This window comes from Rhinopithecus roxellana, chromosome 16 (genome assembly GCF_007565055.1).
Source record: "Rhinopithecus roxellana isolate Shanxi Qingling chromosome 16, ASM756505v1, whole genome shotgun sequence".
Taxonomy (NCBI): domain Eukaryota; kingdom Metazoa; phylum Chordata; class Mammalia; order Primates; family Cercopithecidae; genus Rhinopithecus; species Rhinopithecus roxellana.
In genome coordinates this window covers 81,558,360-81,578,072 of record NC_044564.1, presented here as the reverse complement: position 1 = coordinate 81,578,072, position 19,713 = coordinate 81,558,360, and positions in this window count along the sequence as shown.

Sequence of the window (19,713 nt, the reverse complement as noted above, 5' to 3'; positions counted from 1 at the left end):
GTACCCAATGCTTAGTTTCCCCTTATAAGTAAAAACCTGCAGTAATTTTTGTAACTGTTCGTGCATTAATTCACTTAGGATAAGGGCCTCCGGCTGCACATATATTGCTGCAAAACATGATTTCATTTTTTCATGGGTGCATAATATCACATGGTGTATATGTACCAGATTTTCTTTATTCAATCCACTTTTTATGAGCTCCCAGGTTGATTCTACATCTTTGCTATTGTGAATAGAGCTATGATGAATATATGAGTTCAGCTGTATTCTGGAAGAAATTGCTTTTATTTTTCCAGAGATCTTTCTCACTAGGTTGTCCAAACATTTGAGGCCAGAATCACTGTAACCTGGCTAGAATCTTGAAGAATGAATGTGCATAAAGATAAAACAATAATAAAAACAAAAGTTATATATATATATATTTATAAATAAATAATATATATATTTATAAATAAATAAATAAATATATATATATATTTAAAAATAAGGCTTTAAAACAGTTGGAAAACTAACATACAGAATTTTTCCAACCTAAAAAACATTCCTCTTACTCTCTGGTCCTTTACCTTACCTTATTTTTTCATTAAGGTATAAATATTTACCTGCTGGTTTATCTGTTTACTATCTGTCCCATAAAAGTACAGAATCTATGAAAATGGAGAATGTTTAAGTTACTGATGTATCTATCCATTATGCCTAGAATATAGCCTGGAATGTAGTGGTTGCTCAAAAAATACTCAAAGGAAAATATGGATTAAGTGATTTGAGTTTAAATTATTTTAGAAACATAACATCTTTCCCTGTACCATGAAAATGTAAAATTCAATCCATGTCTTTATAAGAGGCCCTGAGATAAGCCATCAGTAACAACTATAAAGACCGATCAGCAAACAACATTCTACGTAAGGGAAATTATGAAGGCATGTTTTCCTACTGATTATTGCAAAAGCTTTCTAATTTATATTATTATCCTAGAAAATTTTTTCATGTGTTTTTAAATTTTAGAAAAGTCTCTGGCTTAAGATCTGGTTTGCAAATTTAATATAATTTATCTAAATTATTACCATAAAGTAAAAACCCACTATCTCCATATCCTTTAAATCTTCTCTTAAAATGTGTGTCAATATTTTTTTGAAATACCTCAGTAATTGTTTCCAAGATTTAAGATAGACTGAAAATATAATCTATATTTTTAAACTATATGCCTACATTTACTTTTATTCTCATTTAATTTTTTTCAATATAACATTTTAGTTCTGGCCACATAACTAGAAACAAATGGTTTATTACTAATTTTAAAAATTGGCAAGACTAATGTAAGAATTTTCAAAAACTGAATTTTTCCAAAGTTATTCTTTTATGTTTAGACAGACGGGTTTTAGTTTGACATTTAGCTACTTTGACATTCAAGAATTAAAAAGCTACTAAAAAAAACAGTGTGGTCAACTACAAAATTTTTGAAAAACAAACACTAATCTTAATTCATGTGAAACTAATCTATAGCCTATGCTCTCATCACTTCAAATTTTATTTTAATAAGCTAATTATACTTTAGGCATAGTTAATGTAAGACCTATGGACCCATCAAATAAAAATTATGATCTTATTACAAAATGGTGATAGTCTAAGGAAGTAACTGTTTTTAGGTAATAATAATATGGAAAATATAAATACAATAAAATGTGAAAAAAATGATGAAAATAACAAGTATCCTAAATGGAATAGTTCAGTTTATCCAAAAAGCTGAGGATTCAGGCCCTACTCAAATTAGATATTTCTCAGTAATTATTTTGTACTTCACTTATAGTAAAATAAGCTACTTCCACTTTATTTTTCCCCAAATTAAAATAATGCTCATTCATGTACTATGGTACAGGAAGCTATGGTTTTGTTCACATTTAATGCTTATTTGGACACTTGGGCAAACCTAGATTGTATTCTTAAGAAAATGTCCAGGTTTGCCTCTAGCCCAGAGCTCCAAGATGAGACTACAAATCAAAGGCTTAAATTATCCTAACAAAATCTTCATCTTGTTCCCTTGACATCTGATGTCCAGAATAATTTTCCTTCATTCAGCAACTCAGATAATCTCTAAAATTTTACAGGCGTGTTCAAGGTTGAAAATTTTACAGGCATGTCCATTAGATAGGCTTTAACAAAATGTATTTTGTTTTTCCTTAGAGAATTGCCTTCACTGAGTGATATTTTAATATGATTCCCTTAGATTTTTATCGGGAATCACCAGGTGTTTGGTACTTGAAAATTCATTTTCAAATTAAAACCTAGTAACATGTTCCTCCACCAAATAACAGTCATGTTTATATTTAGAAGTCATGCCAGTTTAGAATCTCTCTCCTTACCTTCCTTTTTCTTGGAACCTATGAAACTCAAAGTCAATTATAATTTCATATTTTAATGAACATATTAATCTGGGCTTTTGCCTTGTTTATTTTTAACTTAATCTCTATTTTAAAAATTTCTAAATCTACATTTAGAGTCATATTGTACAATATGTTGCCATATGCCACCTGAATAATGTTTAAAGTAGTTATAAAATCAATAACAAATTGAAATATAACCCATTAATTTTGTGCTTTTAAAATGTTTTTATTGAAATGCCTCTAAAAGCTAAGTGAATGCATGTTCTGACCATTTAAAGGGGTAGTTTGAAGTTTCTGCTGTTGGTAAAGAATATTTTTGAACACTATGTCTTATTTTAGAAAATACAGGCAGATTGCATTTCATTCTATGCCATATCAGGTGTCTTTTATTATTAGCATAAAATTAATGTTTCAGTTGTTTTATCTTCTCAAAGTGGATGAGTCAACGTGCATAATCATTTTTTTTAGAGTCTTTAAAATTTTTTATTTCACAATTCTATTTTCTGAGAATAATGACAGCTTAGATTCTTTATTTCTAATCCTTATTCCTTTGTCTTCTTTTATTTGCCATTTTGCACTGTGCTGAATACCCAGCACAACTCAGCACAAAATCTCAACATTTTACTATAAAATATAATGCCTCTGATAATTCTTTGTTATATCAAGAAACTTTTCTTCCATACGTACTTTGCCAAGAGTTGTGGTTTTTATTATGAATGCTTTCTGAATTTATCAAGTGCTGTTACTAAATTTATCAATATAATCATTCAATTTTTCTTCCTTTTTGTGTTAACGTGATGAATTAGATTTTCTGTTTTGCAAATCATAAACCACTCTGGCATGCTTGAAATGTATTCCACTTTTATGTGATGTATTTACCCTTTTAATATTGTTGAATTCTCTTTGCTAATATTGTATTTACAGTTTTTGTGTGTTTGTTCAGGAAGGAGACTGATCTGCAAGTTAGTTCATGTCCTTGTCAGGTCTTGATGTCAAAGTTACACTGGTCTCTCCCTTTCCATTCTCTGCAAGAGTTTATATATATTGGTGTGTTGTGGGATTTTTTTTTTATACTTTAAGTTCTAGGGTACATGTGCAGAACGTGCAGGTTTGTTACATATGCATACTTGTGCCATGTTGGTGTGTTGCACCCATCAACTCGTCAGCACCCATCAACTCGTCATTTACATCAGGTACAAATCCCAATGCCATCCCTCCCCCCTCCACCCTCCCCATAATAGGCCCCGGTGTGTGATGTTCCCCTTCCCAAGTCCAAGTGATCTCATTGTTCAATTCCCACCTATGAGTGAGAACATGCGGTGTTTGGTTTTCTGTTCTTGTGATAGTTTGCTGACAATGATGGTTTCCAGCTGCATCCATGTCCCTACAAAGGACACGAACTCATCCTTTTTTTATGGCTGCATAGTATTCCATGGTGTATATGTGCCACATTTTCTTAATCCAGTCTGTCACTGATGGACATTTGGGTTGATTCCATGTCTTTGCTATTGTGAATAGTGCCACAATAAACATACGTGTGCATGTGTCTTTATAGCAGCATGATTTATAATCCTTTGGGTATATACCCAGTAATGGGATGGCTGGGTCATATGGTATTTCTAGTTCTAGAGCCTTGAAGAATCGCCATACTGTTTTCCACAATGGTTGAACTAGTTTACAATCCCACCAACAGTGTAAAAGTGTTCCTATTTCTCCACATCCTCTGCATAGTCATTCTTTTAGTATTAAATACTCCTAGCATGTCTCCAGGAAACTATGATCAGAACATAGTCTGAAACTAACAACTGTCTTAGACATTCAGTAAAGAAGGCAGGGAGAAAAAAAATATATTGTTGAAAATGACTAGAGCCAAAATATACTGCAGGTCTGCTGATTCTGTTAATTCTTTGCAAGTGATACTGTGACAGGTAAAACTAAATTCAATTATACATAGTGTATATTTTACTAATATTGCATTAAAAATAGGGGAAATTGTCTAGAGTCACACTGCATTCCAGTCAATATTATGTGAATGGAAACAGCAAGCTAACAGTACTTTCAACCTTTATAGTAATTTGTTTGTCATAACACTAAACTGCCTTTGATTTCTACTGGAAAAGCAATTCAAATAGATTTCCTTTGCATCATAAATATTATTGTACAAGGGTCATCCATAGAAAGTCATATAACATTAATTAGTCCCACCCTTATACCACTGGAAAAAATACTAAGCAATACCACTTACTGCCCAGAGAAACTTGATTCATCAAGCATCTACTATGTCCTCTGTTGACATATAAAGAAAGTGCCCTAATTCTTTTAAATTTCAATACTGTCCGCCATAATCTGAAGGGTAGGAGTGAACAGGTATGCAAAATGTTGAAACAAATTAACATCAGTTCAAAAATTAATCTATTGAATTTCTACTTGTGGCAGTATGACAGATGAGACGTTCTGAACAGCCCATGCAGTGAAAAACAGCTAAATGTTGAATAAACTAAAACTTTTTATCTCATTGTGGATGTATGTTCTCAATCATTACTTTGCCCTATTCTCTATCATAGTCATCTTGGAATCAAATTGTACATGTGTTAAACGTGATACTACCACACAAGTCACTGAGAATCTTCAGATTTCCTTATTCTTGCTGTAGGGTGTGCTCCATTCTATTAGGAATGTCTTTATTTTGGGGTTTAGTTTGAATGCACTGGGTGCTCAGCGAGGGCTCTCCACTACCACTGGGGTAGAACTTGAGTATGTCCCCATAAGGCATAATTTCTGGTGTCACCAGTCAGTTCACAGCCCAGAAGCAGATGATGTATATTAGATGTTGTGAAGTTTTTGCCTACACTTGAGTAAAACAGCCTTCACTCTAGTAACCTTGGTAAATTTCCATGCAAATTCTATATACCATCATGCACTCTTATCTCTGGAACCTTTTCATTTTCATGAGAAAGAACTCTAATTTCTGCCTCCGTAGCTCAGCTATGGTTCTCCTTAACTCATATTATACAAGCATTCCCATAAAGAAGTGTAAGGTAATTTGCATGGGGCTTAACTTCTGTGTTTTCCTTTTTGCAATAATTATAGTCCTATTCTATCCATTGCTCATTGCCTGAAAACAGTTTCTGCATGTATTTTGGTTAGTATTATAGTTTTTTTTCCTGGGAAAGCAAGTTAGTACTAGTTACTGTACCATGGATGGAACTAGAAGGCTTCTGACTGTTAATTTTTTTATCTAAAATTATGTATTGGCATAATTTTCATTATATAAAATTCAAACATTTTGTATATCTTTGCTAAGTGAAACTCTCTTGGCATCATCAGAATTCTCCAACAAATAACTACAGTCTGTACCATCTTATAAGTATGTTTTTTGATTAAACTAAATACTATTTCTCATTACTGCTGTTTTCCAAACTTTGTCAAAATTATATTTTTAATCTAGCTGCATATAAAAAAATAGAGCTTAAAGGACAATAATCATAATTTTACCTTTTAAATTTGCGGACCTAATGGTATTTCTCTAAATTTAGCTCATTACAAATAAAATAAAATTTATCCTACTAAAAACAAAATGAGGCATATTTTTTGCTGTTCTGTTTCAGTCGCAGTCCATCGAGAAGTCTTGACTGCCCCAGGCATTGAATTAAGTTAATAGTTGGAAAGGTCATTTAGTTTTCTTCATTAAGACTATGAAATCAAATTGGATCTAAATGTTTCCTTACTTAAAAATGGTCAATCTAAAATTGTCTTATAAATATCACCTTAAAGAACCTCTAGATCCCTTATGTTGAATTATTACGATTGATCTTATTGTGTGACTAATTATCTCACTTGACATAAATCTATGTAAGTTAAAAATATAGACACTTTGCTACATTCAAAACACAGGGTTTTAAATGAATACTTTTCATGACCAAACAAAACCATGCAGATGCTGGTTTGTCACTTTATAGCTAACACTAATTAGATACTTATTGCTTTATTTTGTTTTTTTGAGACAGAGTCTTGCTCTGTCACCCTGGCTGCAGTGCAATGGCGCTGTCTCGGCTCACTACTACCTCCGTCTCCTTTTGGAGGTTCAAGTGATCCTCCTGCCTCTGCCTCCCTAGGAGCTGTGGCTACAGGCATGTGCCACCACACCTGGCTAATTTTTGTATTTTTAGTAGAGATGGGGTTTCGCCATCTTGGCCAGGCTGGTCTTGAACTCCTGACCTCACGATCTGCCCGCCTCGGCCTCCCAAAGTGCTGGGATTATGGGCGTGAGCCACCTCACCTGGCCGACTGTTTTTTAAATTGACAGCATTGTATGTTTTGGTCATTTATGATGTAATGTTTTGAAAGACATACATTATCAAATGCTTAAATCTAGCTAAATAACAAATGCATTATGTCATACAATTATCACTTTTGTTTTAAAAGCACATAACATCTATGCTCTTTATATTTTTTCACAAACACAATCTATGATCATTAACTATAGTTACCTTGCTGTATAATAGATCTCTTGAAATTATTCCTAACTGTAATTATGTATCCTTTGACCAACATCTTTCATTTATCTTCCCCCACCTAACCACACAAGCCTCTAGTAACCTCCGTTCCTCTGTTTTTATGTGATCAACTTTTTAGATTACACATATCACTGAGATAATGCAATATTTGTCTTTCTATGCTTGGCTTATTTCACTTAACATAATGTCTTTCAGGTTGATCCAAATTGCTGCAAATAGCAGGACTTAATTTTTATAGCTGAGTAAGATTCGATTGTGTATATATCCCACATTTTCTTTATTGATTCCTCCATTGATGGACACTGAGGTTGATTTCACCCATTGACTAGTGTGAATAATGCTTCAATAAACATTAGAGTGCAGACATCTCTTTGATATATCAATTCCTTTCCTTTGGATATATATATCCCGTAGTGAGATTGCTGAATCATATGGTCATTCTATTTTTAATTTTTTTGAGGAAGCTCCATGCTGTTTTCAATAATGGGGGTACTAATTTACATTCCCAAAACAGTATACAAGGATTCTATTTTTCCCATATCCATGACAATACGTGATATCTTTTGTCTTTTAATGCCATTCTAACTTGAATGAGGTGATACCTAACTGGCGTCTTGGTTTGTATTTCCTTATTAGTGATGTTTAGTTTTTTGTTTACCTGTTTGTCATTTGTATGTCTTCTTTTGAGAATGGTCTATTCAGGTCTTGAGCCAATTTTTAAAATCAGGTTATTTGTTATTTTTGGTATGTTGTAGTTTTATGATCACTTGCCATAATTTTTAAATTTCTCTTTTGATTTCTTCATTCACAAATGGGTTGTTTAGGAGCATGTTGTTTGCTTTCCATGTAATGTAATGTTTCCAAGTTCCTCTTGTTATTGATTTCCTGTTTTATATCATTGTGGTCAGAAGAGATACATGATATGATTTCAATAGTCTTAAATTTGCTGAGACTTAATTTGAGTCCTAACATATAGTCTATCCTGCACAACAGTCCATATGGAATTGAGAAGAATTTGTACTTGGTAGCTGCTGGATTGCCTGTAAGGCCCATTTTGTCTAGAGTACCAGTGAATTATATTCAGATTTTTCTGTGTTTCTTGGTAGTCTTTACCTTTAATCTTGAATAACTTCCTTAAGCATTTATTGTAAGACATGACTGGTGATGATTAACTCCCTTGGCTTTTGATTATCCAGGAATGTCTTCATCTCTCCTTCATTTCTGAAGGTCAGCTTGCTGGGTATAGTATTCTTGACTAGCTGTTTTTTTTTTTTTTTTTTCCCCCAGCATTTTGAATATACTATCTCACTCTTTCCTGGCCAATAAGGTTTCTGCTGAGAAGTCTGCTGTTAGGCATATTTGCTTCCTTTCTCTTACTGTTTTCGGGATTCTTTGTCTTCAATCTTTGACATTTTGATTATTATACATTAAGGGGAAATTTTTATTTGGATTGAATCTACTTGAAAACCTTTGACTTTCTTGTATCTGGAATTTACATCTTTGGTCGGGTTTGAAAGGTTTTTGTTTTTTCTTTAAATAAGCTTCCTATACTTTGATCTCTTCTTTCTCTTGATCATCAATAACCCATACATTTGCCCTTGTTAGTGTTATTACATAAATGCCATAAGCTTTCTTTATTCCTTTTAATTTTTTCTTCTCTGAATGTATATTTTCAATTAACCTGTCTTCAAGTTCACAAATTATTTTCTCTGCTTGATCAATTGTGCTGTTGATGCTTTCCATTCATTTTTTATTTTATTTATGAATTCTTTAGCTTTAAAATTTGTTATATTAAAAAAAATTTTAATCTCTGTAAAATTTCTTTGATAAATTTATTAAGGCTTTTTATTTTGTTCATGTTTGCATAGTTTCCATAAAATAGTTCTTTTGAATTTTTTTTCAGGTGGTGCCTACATCACCATCTCTTTAGGATCAGTCACTGTCACATTATTTTGTCCATTTGTGATGTCTTATTTCCCTACTTGATCTTAATCCTTGTGTCTGTGTATCGAAGTCTGTGCATTGATATTGGTATCTAATCAAGTTTTCACAGCCTGGCTTTCTTTGGGAGGCTCCTTTAGCAGCAGTGCTCTCCATAGATTCAAGGCAAGTGAGGTTAGGTGACTGCGCGGTCTTTAAGTTGTTGAAGCACTAGGGAGCCCCCTAAGCCTAGGACCTCTGTAGCAGGAATACTGTAACTGCTGAGGCTGACATAGTGCTGGGTCTCATTTAAAGTCCATGATCTCTGAGACCAGCATAGCATTGGAGTATACCTAAGGCCATGACTACTGTGGCCTGCCTGCCATTGAGGTTTGTTCAGTGTTCAAGGCCACTGTAGTCAGCCAGTGATGATGTGGATTAGATCTTGATTCTCTCTTGCCATGGCCACAGGTTCCTATCTGGCACTGGCACTTGTCCAGAGGCTCTGCCCACTGGTGCTGGCCTGGGGATCTGCCCAGCACTTGGTTTTACAGCACTGGGGCCTCTACTGATTCCAAGGCAAAGTCCTGGTTTATTTTATTTCCTTCTCCACAATCAGCTGGTGTCTATCTGTGCTGTGCTGCCTGGCGTTGGGGCAAGGGTGACATGGATAATGTAGAACTTCTTCAATGAATCTTCACTCATTATTATGTTTAAACCAGGTACTGTGAACTCACATCTTGTTTCCTTAGCTCTTGTGAGGGTTTTCTCATGCATGGATAGTTGTTCAAATTGATGATTCTGTCAGTGGATGATTTTGGAGAGTCTCACTCTGCCACTTTACTCCAGGTCTCTCTGAACTGACTTTTTATAGATACGTATTTCTTGTCTTAAAAACTAAACTATTATTCAAATTCAGGTATGATGCTGGTTACTGGAAACAGATGTCATCTAATTTGATTCATGGTAGTTTGTGAAAACAAAAATAATCTAAATCTAATTCTATCTGTCAAGGTACAACCAGAGAAACAGAGCCAGTAGAGGACATTTGTTTACAGAGTTATTGCAAGTCGTTAATGTGTGCAATTGTGGGAGCTGGCTAAGAAGGTCTGAAGTCCATGGGGCTGGTTGCCAGGAAGAGCAGGTCAAATCTTTCATGTGCATGTTGAATCTGTATTTCACAGGCAGAATTTCTTCTTTTTAAGGGAAGCCTCAGTTCCGTTCTTAAAGCTTCTCAGCTCTTTGATTCAAGAACACCCAGATTATCTATCTGAGATGATTTTACCTACTTAAAGTCAGCAGACTATGGACTTAAACTATATCTATAAAATGTCTTTACAGCAAGACATAGAATAGTGTTTGATTTAATAACTAAAGACTGTTGCCTAGATTATGCCTGAGTGTTCCAGCCTGCTTTTTATGAAGGGCTGCCTTACAAATTTGGTTACTATTTTGGTAAGAGTTTGAATGCATATTCATAAAAGATATTGGTCTGTAGTTTTCATTTATTGTGATGTCTTTGTCTGGTTTTGGTTTGATTAACAATGACCTAATTGAGTTGAGAAATAGTATTTTCTCTTTTACTTATTGAAAGAGTTTGTCAAGAGTTGGTAAAAGGACTTTTTATAATGTCTGGGAGAATATAGTAATGAAGGCTCCCGGGTCGGGCTTTTTCTTTATGAATAGATTTATTATTATTGTTACTAACATTAACTTGTTGTATGTCCTATTTAATTGTTTATTTCTGTTGAGTCAGTTTTAGTAATCAGTATCTTTCTTTAAAAATTGTCTATTTCATCTATGTTATATAATTGGCATACAATTGTTTATAGTATTGCTTCCTGATATTTTATTTCTGCATGATTAGTAGTAAAAACCTCTTTTATTTCTGATTCTATTCACTTCTTTTCTTGATCAATCTAACTAAAATTTGTCCATTTGTTGATCTTCTCAAAAAATAAGATTTTGGACCCATTGATTTTATCTATTATTTTTCTATTCTCTCATGAATCTTAGCTCTAATTGTTATTACTTCCTTTAGCATGCTTGATTTAGGCTTACTCTGCTCTTTTGTTCAGTGTCTCAGAGTGGAAGCCTGGGTTATGGATTAGAAATTTCTCTTCTTGATATATCCATGTACAGCTATAAATCCCCGAATAAGGACTACTCTGTCTGTACCCCCATTAAATATTGTTATGCTTTTTCTTCATTTTCATTCATTTCAAAGTATTTTCTGATTTCTCTTTTGATTTTTTTGATCCAGTAGTTATTTAAACATTTCTAAATGTTTTTCAATATCCACATGTTTGTGAATTTCCTAATTTTTTTCCTTGACTGATTTCTAAATTTATTCCATTGCAATCACAAAAGATATTTCACATTATTTCTCTTTTTACATTTATTAACATTTGCTTTATGGCCAGAATATGGTCTAAGGTATGGTCTATCATGGAGGTGTTCTATGTGCACTTGAGGAAAGTGTACCTTCTATTATTGTGATGTATTTTGCAGATGTCTTCCAGGTCTAGTTGGCTTATAGTGCTAAACCATTTATTTCCTTTATTTTTTGTCTAATTGTTCTATCCATTACAGAAAGTGGTGCACTGATGTATGCAACCATTTTTTTCACTTTGTCTTTTTCTACTTTCATCAGATTTTTTTCATGTAAATTGGTGCTCTGTTACTATTGATACATAAATATTTATAACTATTGTATCTTCTTGATGAACTCACATTTTATCATTACATGTTTTTATCATTATAAAATGTTTCTCTTAATATAAAATTATAGAATGATAAAATTGTATAATGATAAAATTATATATCATTTTATAATAATAAAAAATATGGGTCAGGCGTGGTGGCTCACAGCTGTAATCCCATCACTTTGAGAGGCCAAGGTGGGTGGATCGCCTGAGAGGTCAGCAGTTCAAGACTAGCCTGGCCAACAAGGTGAAACCCCAGAAAATTAGCTGGGCATTGTGGCAGGCACTGTAATCCCAGTTCCTTGGGAGGCTGAGACAGGAGAATCACTTGAACCTGGGAGGCGGAGGTTTCAGTGAGCCGAAATGGTGCCATGGCACTCCAGCCTGGGCAACAAGACAGAAACTCTGTCTCAAAAAAAAAAAAAAAAAGTTATTAACTCAATAACATATTTTGTTTTATTATCTGCCTAGAATGATTATAGCCACTAATTCTGTGGTTGCTGTTTGTATATCTTTATTCATCTTTTTATTTTCAATAAATTTATATTTTAAATCAAGAGCTGTAGACAGTGTGCAGTTAGAATTTTAAATCCAGTCTTATAATAGCTGTCTTTTGATTACATTTTTTATTCATTTACATTTAATGTGATTATAAATAATGCTGGATTTGTGTCTGTTAATTTAATTTTTGCTTGTGTGTCTCATGTATTTTTTTATACTTTTTTTTTTTTTTTTTTAAAGACAGAGTCTTGCTCTGTCACCCAGGCTGGAGTGCAGTGGCATGATCTCGGCTCACTGAAACCTCTGTCTGCTTCCCAGATTCAAGCAAATCTTCTGCCTCAGCCTCCTGAGTAGCTGGGATTACAGGTGTGCACCACCACACCCGGCTAATTTTTGCATTTTTAGTAGAGACAGGGTTTCACCATCTTGGCCAGGCTGATCTTCAACTCTTGACCTCATGATCCACCCACCTCAGTAGAGACGGGGTTTCACCATCTTGGCCAGGCTGATCTTCAACTCTTGACCTCATGAGCCACCCACCTCAGCCTCCCAAAGTGCTGGGATTACAGGTGTGAGCCACCACACCTGGCCTATACTTTCTTTTCTCTAAAAATATTTTTTTTTTTTTTATTTTTTATTTTTTTGAGACGGAGTCTCGCTCTGTCGCCCGGCTGGACTGCAGTGGCCGGATCTCAGCTCACTGCAAGCTCTGCCTCCCGGGTTTACGCCATTCTCCTGCCTCAGCCTCCCGAGTAGCTGGGACTACAGGCGCCAGCCACCTCGCCCGGCTAGCTTTTTGTATTTTTTAGTAGAGACGGGGTTTCACCGTGTAGCCAGGATAGTCTCGAACTCCTGACCTCGTGATCCGCCCGTCTCGGCCTCCCAAAGTGCTGGGATTATAGGCTTGAGCCACCGCGCCCAGCCTAAAAATATTTTTTAATCGGGTGAATATTATTATTATTATTTTAGATGGAGTTCCCCTCTTGTTGCCCAGGCTAGAGTGCAGTAGCATGATCTGATGGCTCACTGCAACCTCCGCCTCCTGGGTTCAAGTGATTCTCCTGTATCAGCCTCCCTAGTAGCTGGGATTACAAGTGCCTGCCACCACACCCAGCTAATTTTTGATATTTTTAGTAGAGATGGGGTTTTGCTATGTTGGCCAGGATGATCACCTGACCCCGGGTGATCCACCCGCCTCACCCTCCCAACGTGCTAGTATTATAGGCATGAGCCACCGTGCCCAGGCAAATATTATTTTATGAGGCATTTTACTTTAATATTTTTTACTTCATGTAAAGGTTTGAGGGTTTTTTCAGTTGTTCCAGAACGGTGTGTGTGTGTGTGTGTGTGTATACATATACATATATTTATTTATTTATAAGCTAGATTGGTCAATCTAGCTAAAAGTGTGTCCACTTTTGTTGATCTTCTCAAAGAATAAGCTTTTGGTTTTATATATATGCTTATGTATATATTCCAAAATCACCTTCAAGTTTATACTGGCTTAATCTCAGTGATATATACAAGTATTATTCCTGTATATTTATATTCATTTGTCTTCCTTTTATGGTATTATTGCTATATATATTTCTCTCTACACATTTTCTCAGTCTGATACAGCTTTTCTCCCACTGACCTCTTTTGTTTGTGTTGCTATTGGCAAATATTAGTAAAAATTGCAGCTTGATATGTTATAAGCCTGACAATATATTATAGACATATAATTTTATGTAATTTCTTTTAAAATCAGTTAAAAAAGAATTTGCATTTATATTTTATTTTATAAGTACATAATTAACATTACTGTTCCTCTTTATATTTTTGTGTGGAATTGAATTAGCATGTGGGGTCACTTACTTTTCATCTAAACAGCTTCCTTTAATATTACTTATAAGGTGGGTATGCCCGCAAAAAAAAAAATCACTTATTTTTTGTTTATCCCTCCTCTCCCCCTCCCCTCCCTCTCCCCCTCCCCTCCCTCTCCCCCTCCCCTCCCTCTCCCCCTCCCCTCCCCCTCCCCTCCCTCTCCCCCTCCCCTCCCCCTCCCCTCCCCCTCCCTTCCCTCTCCCCCTCCCCTCCCCCTCCCCCTCCCCTCCCTCTCCCCCTCCCCATCCTTCTCCCCCTCCCCCTCCCCCTCCCCTCCCTCTCCCCCTCCCCATCCTTCTCCCCCTCCCCCTCCCCCTCCCCCTCCCTCTCTCCCCCCTCCCCTCCCTCTCCCCCTCCCATTCCTCTCCCCCTCATGTCTCAACCACATTTACCCAGAACTTAGCCATGGCAATAAGTAGCAGAGGACAAGTTGAGAAATGCTGATGTATTGTTCCTCCAGGGAAGAAATTCTTTTGACTTGGAGCTGGCAGGATATGAAACTGTATGTTCTTGGCTGCATTTGCCTGGAGGTTTTGTCTTAGACTGGAGAGGTAAAGGAAGAACACATTCTTGGTTTGAATACTACACATTTTCCCATTTGTTACCTAATTTTCATAAAATTTCTTGAATAATTTTTAAAAATTTGTTATCTTCCCATTAGAATAATTTCCAGAGCTTTGAAATTGTTGTATTTGTTAAAAAAAGAAACACACTATTTTTACCATTTCATGGGGGAGCTGGTCTGAAGGGCTCCTCATGCTATTATACTATGAATTTATCAAGTGTAAAGTTTTAAATTTTCATTTTTGAAACAACCTTAGCATTCTAAAGCTACATGCCTCACTTAAACAATATGAGTCAATTTTTCAAAGAAAATCTTGAAACTATATATTCTTATTGAAAAAAGTTACAATTTTTGACCCAGGGCTTATTTTTCTGCCTGGAGACACATTTCTCCATTATCTATTTGGCTGTGGTTTCATTTACTTATTGACATTTATATTCCTATTAAGCTCTTTAGTAAGATAAATACTTGTATTAAAAGAAAATGAGAAAGTATGGGAGTGACTCTAATTAAATTTAGTAAGGTTTTTCTTTTTTCCAATCACATAAACCACTTGAACTTGTACCATTTTTTGAATGAAATAGGAAATAAGTCACTCCATTTGCCCTCATTTATTCAAGAAATAATTCCATAATGAAAAAAACATTAAAAATCTGATTCCTTAGGTCAGGAATGAGTCAAGTCTATTCTCTAAACAGAGGTGTAAGAAGTCTGTATTACAGTCTGGCTGAAATGCCATAATTTTCTTGACCTCGTGATTTAGTAACTACCTATCTGAACAAATAGATTCTATATAACATTGCTTTGCATAATGCTCAGCATAACAGTATGTCAAACATAAGGTGACAAAACTATTCTTGGCCAAAGCCTTGCCATAACTAAATGTGTTTCTTTACTATCAAGACCTCCAGAGACAATACTGATATTTAGGCAACAAAAATGAAAGCCTCTACCAAAATTATGAGTATCTCTATTATGTGAATTTTAGGATGAATATAATTCAAAGACTGTACTAAAACTACCAAAACTGCAATGAGAGAATATACAGAAAAACAGCAAAGACAAGAAAAATTTTCTGCAAACAATATTATCATTACCTAAACCTGTTAATTTTACCCCAAATTCTTTTTGGTTTCATTCTATGGCAGAATCAGAATTTCTACATAGGAAATGTCCAGACTTGTCATGTAACTGCATTAAACAGGAAGTAGATGATTTTTACTTGAATTTTATTTTATGTGTGAGAGGTTTCATAAAGCTGATTTTATAAGCAATTAAAATGAGGTTAAGAAAACATTCATTGTGTATAAAATATTATTGTTTAATACTTTATTTCTTTAGCGTTTTCTTCACTGTTTTGTATACTGCTTTATTTCTAAATTAACCTTAATATTATTTTTCTAAATTGATTATAATTTTTAATCCTTTCTCATTGCTTTCCCCATGTGACTATCCCTATTTTGTTTCTTGAACGTAGCCTGTATAGTCTAACATTTACAATTTATCACAGGCCATTTATTTTCATTTATCACATCCATTCACTCAGTTTGGCTGGTAGCAATATGGTTCCAAGTTTCACTGTAAATGCTCCTTCTAGAAAAAATGTATCAATATATTTCATTGTAATTTATTTCTCTCCCATCCTTGTACCCTAACTGGGCTTCTAAGATAGCATCATTGTGCTTTGCAATAAATTGATAGCCATTTACGTAGCTGTAAATGAGCACATATTTAGTAAAATGATTTGTATGTCTCTGTGTTAGTCAATTTCTGCATCACTATAAAGGAATAACTGTGATGCAGTAATTAATAAAGGTTTGATTGGCTTATGGTGCTGCAGGCTGTAACAGCATGGCTTCAACATCTGTTTCTGTTCAGGTCCTCAGAAAGCTTACAGCCATGGCAGAAGGTAAAAGGAGAGCAGGCGATGTCACATGGTGAGAGAGGGAACAAAAGAGAGAAGGGTGAGGTAGCAGACTCTTTTAAACAACCAGGTCTCACATGAACTGAGAACTCAGTTATCACCAAGGGGATGGTGTTAAACCATTCATGAGGAATCTGCTCCAATAATCCAATCACCTCCCACCAAACCCCACTTCCAACACTGGAAACTATATTTTAACAGGAGATTTGGACTAGATAAACATCCAAACAATATTATTCTACTCTTGACTCCCCAAATATCATGCCTTTCTCACATTTCAATATATAACATTGCCTTTGCAATAGTTCCCAAAGATCTTAACTTGTTCCAGAATTAACTCAGAAGTCCCAGGTTTCAAGACCCAAGTCCAAGTTCTCATCTGCATGTAAGTTCCTTCCACTTATAAGCCTGTGAGATCAAAAACAAGTTATTTACTGCCAAGATATGATAGTACAGGCATTGGGTATATATTCCCATTCCAAAAGAAAAAAAGCATGCAAAAGAAAGGGACAATTGCTTCCACATAAGTCTGAAATACCATGGGACAATGATTAAATACTAAAGCTCCAAAACAATTTCCTTTGACTCCATGTCACACATCCAGGGCACATTATTGCAAGAGGTAGGCTTCCAAGGCCTCGAGCAACTTCACCTCTGTGACTTTGCAGGATGTTCTTCCTGTGGTTGCTCTCATGGGTTGGAATGTAGTGCCTGTGACTTTTCCATGCTGATGTTTTAAGTTGCTGATGGTTCTGCCATTCTTGGGTCTGGAGAGTGGCAGCACCCTTCCCACAGCTCCACTAAGTAGTACTCTGGTGGGGCCTCTGTGTTGGAGATCCAACTCTACATTTCCCCTCAGCATCACCTGAGTAGAATTTCTATATGGGGGCTTCACTCCTGTGCAGGCTTCTGTCTGGGCTACCAGGCTTTCCCATACACCATCTGGAATCTAGGTGGGAGCTACCAAGCCGCCTTTACTCTTGCATCCTGTGAACTTGCAGGTTTAACACTACATGGAAACTGTAAAGGCGTTTGGCAGCTTTTGTTTTTCACAGTGGCAGCCTGAGGGGTCTGTGAGCCACAACTGCAGCCAGAGTGATCAGGATGTGGAGAGCAGTGTCCTGCATCTGTGCATGTCAGTAGTACCCTGTGCCTAGCCCCTAAAATTATTTTTTCCTCCTAGGCCCTTGGACAGTGATGGGACGGGCTGCCTTGAATATTTGTGAATTATTTCCAAGGCCTTTTCCACACTGTTGTAGATATTAGCACTTGGTTCCCTTCTAGTCATGCTAATCTCTCTAGTGTTTTCTTCATAGCCTCCTGGGATTCTTTCTCTGTCACAGGGCCAGGCTGAAAATTTTCCAAAGTTCTATGCTCTGCTTCCATTTTAAATATAATTTCAAACTTTAAGCCATTTATTTTCTCTTGATCATGGGTTAGATGCAACCATACCACTTCTTGAATATTTTGCTGCTTAGAATTTTCTTTCACAAGATATTCTAGGTTATCACTCTTAAGTTCAAACTTCCACAGAACCCTAGAAAATGGACACAATGAAACCAAGCTCTTCACTAGGGCATAACACACTTCTCCTATACTCCAGTTCCTAATAAATTCCTCAGTTTCATCTGAGACTCCATCAGCCTGGCCTTCACTATCCATATCTCTATCAGCAATTTGGTCACAGCCATTTAACCAGTAATGAAGAAGTTCCAGGCTTTCATTTATCTTCCTATCCTCTTTTGATCTCTCCAAAATCTTCAACCTCTACCTGTTACCCAGTTCCAAAACCACATCCACATCTTCATGTGTCTTTATCGTAACACCCCACTGCTGGTACCAACTTTCTGTATAGTCTATTTTTGCATCACTATAAGGAAATCTGAGAAACAGTAATTTATAAAGAAATAAGTTGTAATTGTCTCACAGTTCTGCAGGCTATGCAAACAAGGCTTCAGCATCTGCTTCTGGTGAGGGCCTCAGGAATCATGGTGGAAAGTGAAGGGAAAGCAGGCAGTGACACATGGGAAGATATGAAACAAGAGAGAAAAGAGGGAGGTCCCAGACTCTTTTGAACAATACGATTTCATGTGAAGTAACTAAATGAGAACTCAAATATTACCAAGGGGAGGGTACTAACACATTCACAAGGGATCCTTCCACATGATACAATCACCTCCCACCAGGCCCCAGTTCCAAAATTAGAAACCACATTTCAACATGAAATTTGGAAGGGACAAATATCCAAACCATATCAGTTTGTCATCCTCATTTGGGTTTAAGTTTCTTGAGACCAGGGCCTTGGTATCTTCTGTGGTATTGTTCAAAGTTTTAAAGTAGTAGACACTGAATAAATATATGTATTGAATTCCTTTTCATTTGATTTACTTCAAAAAGAGAAGACTACAATGTATGCTCCCTTGAATACAACCATATTTATAAATAGGCAGTGACTATGTGATGTTCTGAGGAATATTAAAGTAGACACCTGCATAAGTTTGCTAGGCTGCAATAAAAGAGTACCACAAAATGAGTGTTTTAGAAAACAAACTTATTCTCACAGTTATGGAGCCTAGAAGTCTGAAATCAAGATGTCAGCAGGATTGGTTTCTTCTAGTTATGAGAGAAGGATCTATTTCAGATCCTTTCTCCTTGGCTTGTAGATAGCTGTCTTTTCCCTGTGTCTTCAAATTATCTTCCATTTTCTCATTTGTCTATAAAATGTCCTCTTCTTATAAGGATACAGTCATTGGACTAGGGAACACCCTAATTACCTCATATTAACTTAATAATCTTTGTAAAGACCTTACCTCCAAATACAATCACATTCTCAGGTACCAGGAATTAGGACTTCGACATATGAATGGCAGAGGTGTAAAATTCAGACTATAATGGCACCAGTCCAAAAATTCTGTTATGTGCACATTTATGAATGTAAATTTCTTAATAAAATAAACATGTTAGAATTCGAAATATGGTAAAAACCACTGGAAAACTTACTACATTGACACACACACACATATATATACACACACATACACACACACGCCCACACCAATGTGTGACAATATATTGGCATATATATACACATACATATATACTATATATGCACATATATCTACCTACATATATACATATATCTATACATGTATATACACACACACATATATATAAATAAAAACAATGTGTGACTAGTTAGAGATGCTACTGGATAGGATTTGATAATTTGTACAGGAAAAGGGACAAATCAGAAGAAGAATAAAAAACAAGCATTCTAAATCCTTTGAAGAAATGGAAAAGGGTGCCATGCAATATGCAAAACTGAGGATAAAGA